General features: G+C 32.9%; 1 long non-coding RNA gene across 11 annotated transcripts; it reads right to left on the bottom strand.

Annotated features, from left to right (window-relative positions):
- Nucleotides 1-1,704: 1,704 nt before the first annotated feature.
- LOC147405136 (uncharacterized) lies at nt 1,705-7,720 on the bottom strand. Of its 11 annotated transcripts, none has more exons than XR_015178087.1 (4): nt 7,560-7,720; nt 4,622-7,140; nt 4,280-4,364; nt 3,071-3,600 (listed from the first exon to the last, which is right to left on the bottom strand). It is a non-coding gene; the product is annotated as an uncharacterized LOC147405136 (long non-coding RNA). The 11 variants fall into 11 exon arrangements; XR_015178088.1 differs by having other exon boundaries at nt 3,071-3,390; nt 4,280-4,378; XR_015178090.1 differs by having other exon boundaries at nt 3,071-3,482; nt 4,280-4,378.
- Nucleotides 7,721-8,457: the final 737 nt, after the last annotated feature.

The raw sequence follows: 8,457 nt of genomic DNA on the forward strand, positions 1-8,457 counted from the left end.
TAAAAATTTCCTTATTTTTAATGAGTAATTTAATCCTGAATTTAATAACGAGAAATTAATGAAGTTTCTGCAACCACAGAAAAATCAGTAAAATATGATTTCATACTTAAATCTATATCACTCAACTATTTCAAAGATACATGATTAAAAACAAAAAATATTTTAAAGAACTTAATAACTTAAACTAATTTGAGTTATTTCATAGACTAATTGGTATGATGATCTCTGATATTTACAAGCTTGAGAAAGGCATAGAAAGAAAAACGTAACTACAGTTAGGTTTCATTTGTGGTAAAAACTGAATACAAAGATAAATTTAGATTAAACAAAATGGACAACCATTTTTGGAAAAAAATCATCCATTTAATAATGCCTAAATTCTTTTTCTTTATTTTTCAATTGAAGTAATTACTTTTTTTTTATATTATAAGTAATTACTTTTGAAAGTTCAATGTTAACTCGTAAGTAAATAATTCTGCTGAAATAAAAATCGGACTCATACAAAATCACTTGCAAAAAAATCAATCCATCAATTTTGACAAAAATAATATTTCATAATTACAACTTAATTGTCTAGCAAAAACCCAAAAAGAAGAAAAAAAAAAGACCTATCAGTACTTCATCATTAATCATTAAAAAGGGGAAAAAAAACACAAAAGACCAAAACATTTTCTGGATCATTAAAAAGATGAAAAATGAACCCAAACGAACTTCTGAATAGAAAGTAGAAACAATAGAAGCTAGATGAAGCATGGTGTCAAACCTAGGACCAATCATCTGGGACAACATAAATCTTTTGGCACAGTTCACAATTATTTAAATATTATTATATATTTATATGGACATAATTATTAAATTTTATTTTATATTTAAAAAATAGAATTATGCTTTAATTACAAGATCTATGTTTTTAATTAGATAACTAATTAGATGTAAAACCATGGGGAAATTGAAAGGGACCCAGATGGATTCGAACCATCATCCTCTCAAAACAAACTATAGTCTGAGCGCTCTTACCATTTTAGAGCTCATGGATCCATCAAACAATCAGCCGTACACAGCTAAAATGACCTAATATAAACTATTTTTACTTAGCTTGGACCCCATGGGACACCTCATGTAGCACAGCTAGGCTAGAATGGTTTAAGAAGTTCATGGGCCATGAAAATAGATTTTATTTATTTTACATTAATAACAGGGAAAAACAAGGTGGAGAAGTAACCAATGTAATTTAATCTTTAATATTGACCACGAGCAACTTTAATACTTATGAGATGTACGACTCAATAATCTCACAAAAATTGCATCAAAGCTGTAACCTAATAGAAATTCAAATGAAATGATTAAATACCGTTATAAACTTTATTAGTTAGCAAGATGGCTGCCCATCATCAACATGAGCTTCATCTTTTATCTCTAATATTGAATTAATTGGGATGATAAAACAGTAAAACAATAAGGTTCTACGAATGTACCTCTTAGGAAAGTGTGTGTTTGGGTGCTCTCTTGTGTGCGTTTCTATACACCTAGATTAAGATAACTTTGGATTTGCATTTAAGGGGATTTAGCCTACACACGTGAAATCATGTTGAGACAAATTTAATCACCAGAAGTAGTAGTAGTTCATTATTACCACAATTTAATAGCCCAAAGATTTTCTGAAAAAAAAAAAAAAACAAACAAAACTACTTGTGACTCACAGCATAAACTGCAACGTTACCTTTAACCTTTGATAAATGAAAGAATGAATGTTACTCCATATACATGCTGCCAATGCCATAGCCATATAAAGAAAAAAGAACTATCACAAAAGGATCTTTGGGGCACTATCAACACCACCTTTGAACTGGACTTAAAAGCTTCAATTGAAAAAGCACTACTACCCGGCAGCACCATGTTGCATATTGGAAAACTTCCGTGGGACTTGACACATCCTTTACAGAGGATGCACAAACCAAGTAAATAATTACATAGAACTTTTAATATACTTAGTCTACATCAGACTATAAAGGAAAAAAAAATTAAATAAAGCCACACAATCCAAGAAGGAACACCACAACATTGGGATCCCTCGTAGAGGCAAATATCAAATGATGCAAAACAAAATAACCCAATTAAATAAAGCCACACAATCCAAGAAGGAACACCACGACATTGGGATCCCTCATAGAGGCAAATATCAAATGATGCAAAACAAAATAACCCAATTTAAATAAACAAATACAATACGTCATTCTCTTGAGAGTCCAATCTAGCAAAGAAACCTAGCTGGCAATGCCTGGCAGAACACCTATACAGGGTAGAAAAAAAAATGCGCCAATTTGGTTGTTTCTGCATGTGTATACCCTTCAGCCACTTATTTAGTTAATAGAGATAATAATAAAAGGATTATATATATGCTGAGGATACATAAAATATCTCAACCAACTGATAGAAAACATGTATATGTGACGAGTGTGCTGAAAAGCATAAATTCTTTAGTCGATATGTAAGATTAACCAAGAAATTCAAGATTGAGGCAATAACCATGAATATCATGTCTACTAAACATGTGAATTTAAATATTAAATTGTTCAAATATATATCTAAAAAATGTATAATTAAATGAATCTGAACCAGTTTTGCATGTACCTTAATTCTTTTTATTTCCTTTTTAAGAAATAAATAGTGCTTATCATACTTAGCCAATTCTTCATAGAGCATTATTTTCACAAACAACCTATTACTTGTTGATGCACAATTCAAAAAATATCATAGAAGTAAAAGTAGAAGCAAAACACACAAACAACAGAGGAGAGGAGAACCCAGGTAAAAGCCCTGTGAAATCTTCCCTCCAAAACCGAAAAAAAATATATATATATATTTTATAAGGGATTTTGACCTGCCATGCCAAGCACACCCGACAAGGTAAAAGGTTGGATGACAAAACGTACAAGTTGAGATTCAACAGAGATTGTATCATTACCTTGCTAATATGGAAGAGTAGATATTACTCCATACTCTGCTGGTGCTAGAATGCATATCAGAAGGAAGAAGAAAAAAAGAGTAGAGGTCACGTAGACTCCAAAAAGAATTAAATGAATGTCCAATCTATTTGAAAAATCTTCAAAGCCAAACAGCAGAACTTCATGAAGAAAACATCATAAATGTAGACAGTTCTCCACTAATGGCACCTTTGATCGATGAAGAGTTCTCACAAAGGTAGATCTTTCAACAGCAGCTTCAATAAAGGAAGAGACATCATAAAGCTAGATCTTCTACAGCTGTAGAATCCTTTGATTGAGGAAGACTTGAGACTGCCGCCATCAAAGACAAAGCCGATAAAACATAGACAATCTGGCTGAATTGTAACCAATATTTCCCCAAAGTCCAAACAAAGACCCATGCCAACTTAGCAAAAACATATAAAACACAGCTTATCATATCCATTATGGAACCATGGAGGTACAGACCAACTACATGTTCTCAATAGAAGTTCTACACTGTCAAAGAACAAAGGAATGAACTATAACCAAACCACGCATGACATAGGAATCATTATAAGGATGCCAGATGAACCAAAAATTTAAAAAGTTCAATGTTGCAATCGCTGCCCTATCACTGCAATGATGGAAAACTCTATACAGGCTAAAAAATATCTCAACCATGCAATTTCTTCCATTGCAAATCCTTCATCTATGTTAATGAAAATCTTAATATTTTAATGAATAGAATTAAGAACCTTAGAACATCATTGTACATTATTTATTATAATGCCATCCAATTTTCCACTTCTTATCATCTAACTCTACAACAATGGGTTTCAACAAAGGACGAACATTCAAAAGCAAGATTCTCTTGGGTAAAATAAGTACGATTAACATGGACTTCATGAACAAATATCATTTGAGAGGAATGTTTTAAGTTGAGGTAAAAACCATTGTTGTGTGGCCAAAACATTCAATGTTTTGTATTGGTCTTGGCCAATGTTGATACACAGAATGATACAATCTGATATTTGGAAACGTGATCAAGAATATCAAGTCTTCTGAGCATGTGAAGTTCAATATTAATTTGTTCACCAAAATAAACGAATAATATTTTTTTCATGCGCACGAGAAATTTAATATTCATATTCAAGGCAAAAACAACATGTAGGATTAACCAATTACTTCAAGGGTGAGGTAGTGATCATGAATATTATACCTGAGCCTGAGCGTATTAACTAGAACATTAATGAGTTCAATCTATTAGGCATAAAAAATATAATTAAATGAATCTTGATCAGTTTTGCGTGTACCTTCCAAGTCGAGCCATTAGTTCTTCTTGTGTGCGAACGGATAGTGCTTAATCATACTTCGCCTATTGTTCATGGAGCATTAGCGCTGCAAACCAAAGCCTAATACTCGTTGATACATAGATCAACGAGAGCAAATAAAATAAGTAAAACAAGGAGAGAAGCAAAACACATGCACCAGGAGAGACCCCAGGCAAAACCCCTGTGCAATCTCCCCTCCAAAACCAAAAGAGAAATATTTTATTAGGGATTTTTGACCTGCCAAGCAAGCAAGCACACCTGACTTGGCAAAGGTGGGATTGACAAAGTGTACATGGTGAGATTTGGCAAAAATTCAACCATCACCTTGCTAATATGGAAGAGTAGATATCACTCCATACAGGCCACCATAGACATGAAGCAGCATCGTATGAATCTTCAATCTATTTGATAAACTTCCAAGCAAAACAGCAGAACTTGATGAAGAGATCATAATAAATGTAAGACCTTCCAGCAGCCATACCAACACCACCTTTGATTGAGTAAAAGTTCTCACAAGGTAGATCTTGAACAGCCCGAACAACACCTTCAATCGAGGAAGATTAATCATAAAGCTAAATCGTCTTTTGCAGCTCTACCAACAGAACCTTTGAGGAAGACTTGGATTAGCAGAAGACTTGGGACTACCGCCATGGAAGAAGCCAATAAAAGATGGGACAATTTGGAGGATTTGTAACCAATATTCCCCATAGTCCAAACAAAGACCCATATGCCAACTAGCAAACCATATGAAACAACAATACCAACACAGCCTATCATGTCCTTTGTAGAAGTTCTCCCAGAGGTACAGATCAACTACATTTCCTCAATAGAAGTTTCACACTATCAAAGAACAAAGGAATGAACTACAAACCACAAACCACAAACCCCATAGAAATCACGATGAGGATGTAAGATGTACTAAATATTAAACGGTTCAACCACTGCCCTTTAGGCAATAATTTGAAAAGTACAATGTTACAACCACACCAATGTTAATGGCAGCAGACCCCAAACAGGAAAATATGTCAATTTCAGCCATTTCTTGCACGGCATATAATTCATCTATGTTAACAAGAATCTAGATATGCTAATTAATAGAAATACTAGCACATCATTGCGTATTATCTATCATAAACCATCTAATTTTCCACTTCAGATCTAGCTCTACAACAATTATTACTTTTGAGTAACCGACTAGTTAGATTGAAATAATAAGCAATCACCACTTTTGTTAGTAGCTGTTTCAATATTGAGTTGTTCCCCAATAAAAGATATAGTATTGTTAAATGAAAAACTCTCCCTCCTTTAAAAGTATGAATTTAACCAAGGGCAAGCAAGTACATATAATTAAAAGTACGGATCATTAAAAGTACTTCAAGAACAAGTATCGTGTCAACATGGTTTCAAATCTAGGTTTTACGTCTCATCCATAGACGAGACTGAATTGTGTTGAATGAGATAAACCTTTTTAACTAGGTTTACAATTGTTTATTCAAATATATTTATATGTAAATAATTATTTTAAAAAATTATAAAATAAGTGAGAAAATAAGATGTTTGGTCATAAGATCATATTTTATTTAGATAATATCAATTTAAATACTAAAAGAATAATTATGTTAAGAAAAATATACAGAATCCTGGTTGACTAGGCTGGAATTTACTGCTTTGATAAGATTTTCCAAGTCATCTAGTTTATCTCACAAGATATGGCACAGTTGAGACGTCTCAATCATGGACGATACTGGTCTCGAACAAGACTTGAAACCATGCATATCGGCAGGAATATTTTAATTCAAAGAGAAAAACCAATATTGTAACGACCAAAACATTCAATGTTTCGGGGTCAATGTTTTGAATCGGTCTCAAAAAGGTATATATGGATGCATTCCAATATTTCAAGCTATGGTCAGGAATTTCATGAATCAGGCATGCAAATTTCAATATTAATTTGTTGAGTGAAATAAATGCAAAGAAACCTTCTTTGTTTTTTTGGTAAAAATACAAGAAATTTAACATTTAAGGTAGAAAAACAAAGATCTATGAAGAATGCTCATAAATTCTATGAAAAACATGTTGGAACTTGGAAATCAATTATTTCAAGGGTGTCGTTGCGATCATCAATATTATACCTGAGCACGTGAAATTAAAATATTAATATGTTCAAATTAAAACAGATCTGGTCCAGTTTTGTGTGTTACCTTCAAAGTCCTGCCTTTAATTCTTTTTTTCCTGTATGAGAATGAATAGTGCTTTATCATACTTCGCCGCCTATAGTACGTTCATGGAGAATTCGTACCACAAACCATACCAAAGCCTAATGTGCATCGATGCATAATTCGAAGAACATATAGAAGAAGTAAAAGAAGAGATGCAGAACACAGGCACGCACAAGAGGGGAGAACCCAGGCAAAGACCCTGTGCGATCTCCCCTCGAAAACCAAAAAATATAAATTTTATTAGGCTTTTTTGACCTGCCATGCAAGCGCACCTGACATGGCAAAGGTCAGACTGATATCTAACAATGTTGGATACACAGCCCTTCTCTTCTAAGGAAACTTTGTACCAATCTCACTAAATAGCCTCATTAACCATCTAATCCTTCCATAGCTATATGTCCTGATATAAGCCTGGACACTAAATCACCCAAACAGTACCTTGCATCACAATGAAACCAGACCGATTTTTTCATAATCCTCGTGGAATTAGCTAAAGCATCGCTGATCTCATCCAATTCCCACGTATCAAACCCAAAAAAAGCCGATCTTTGGGGCCAAGGAACAAAGATAAATTCTCAAGAAAAAGGATTCGCACCGACTCCACGCCATAATAACTCGTTCAAACTGCAAAAAATCAAAGAAAACTAACACGTTTAGATCCGATCAAGGAAATGATGAACTAAGATCTGTTTAAGAATCTATAAGTATAAACCAATGAGATTTCATAAATAAATTTATTTAAAAAAATAAATAATCGACCTCAAAAGTAGAGGCCGATTAATTTGGGATCTGATTTCCACCAACAACGATCATAAACCAAAATAATGAACAAACATATACAAGTAGAAAAAAATATAATAATCGAATCAAATCAGAAAGATTTATAATAATGAACAAATAGACCTCAAATCATCCTACTAAAAACCAAAAGCAAAGCTATCATAAATGATCAAACATAACTAATCGAACAGAAAAATCAGAGATCATAAATCAAAATAAAAAACATATACAAGTAGAAAAAAAAAATATAATAATAATAATACCAGCAAATAGATCGTCGAACAATCAATCTTACTGAAACTGAGGAGCGAAATCAAAATCAAATCAGAAAGAGTTCTGTATGTAACGGGAGAGACGTAAAAAATCCGATAGGGCCAAGAACGAAAATCACAGAACGATAGAAATTATGAGAAGGGGAGCCCTAATTTATAGAAGACCCTTCATTAAATCGACGGACGATTTGAATTGATGCTGTTGGAGGTCGATGGTGTAGGTAAAGACACGTGGATAAGTCGGTCATTACCTCCAAAGACGTATGGTTGGAATCGACTCTTCTAGAATATGATAGTAACTTGGGACAAGGAATCTACTCTTTCTATGGTCTCAAGTTCAAATCCCACTACCCATAAAAAATCTTGATGACCACGCACGGCTCCACGTAGTGGGGTATAGCCTGAGTGCGGGGCGTAGAGACTAGTCTGGTGCGTGCAAACTGGCCCGGATACCCTTCGTTATCAAAAAAAATATATATATATATATGATATTTTCGTAAAATTATGATTTTTTAATTAGAAAATCTTCACTCGGTCAATACTTGACTGACGTGTTTCTTCGAGATACACAAATTATGATATTTTATACTTAAAACTAATAATGATAGCACGTGACCTGCAATGATTAAGTTTTCTTAATGTACTCTCTTGTGAAAAAATTTAGATATTTTTTTATTAATATATTTTGAGAAAATTACTCTTAAAATCACTTCTATTGAAATACGGATTGAAAGTTCTCTTGTTATAAAATGTGGATCTTTAAATGCCTCTTTTAAAAACGTTTTTATATCAGAGTCTTTATGTAATTTTCGTCTTAATTTTTTTTTTTAATTATCAAAAATACTCATCATGTAAATTAAGCTATTAATTTGTCTTTAAATGTTTAATA

Source organism: Akebia trifoliata, chromosome 4, assembly GCF_017979445.1.
Source record: "Akebia trifoliata isolate Shusen 1 chromosome 4, ASM1797944v1, whole genome shotgun sequence".
NCBI classification, from domain to species: Eukaryota; Viridiplantae; Streptophyta; class Magnoliopsida; order Ranunculales; family Lardizabalaceae; genus Akebia; species Akebia trifoliata.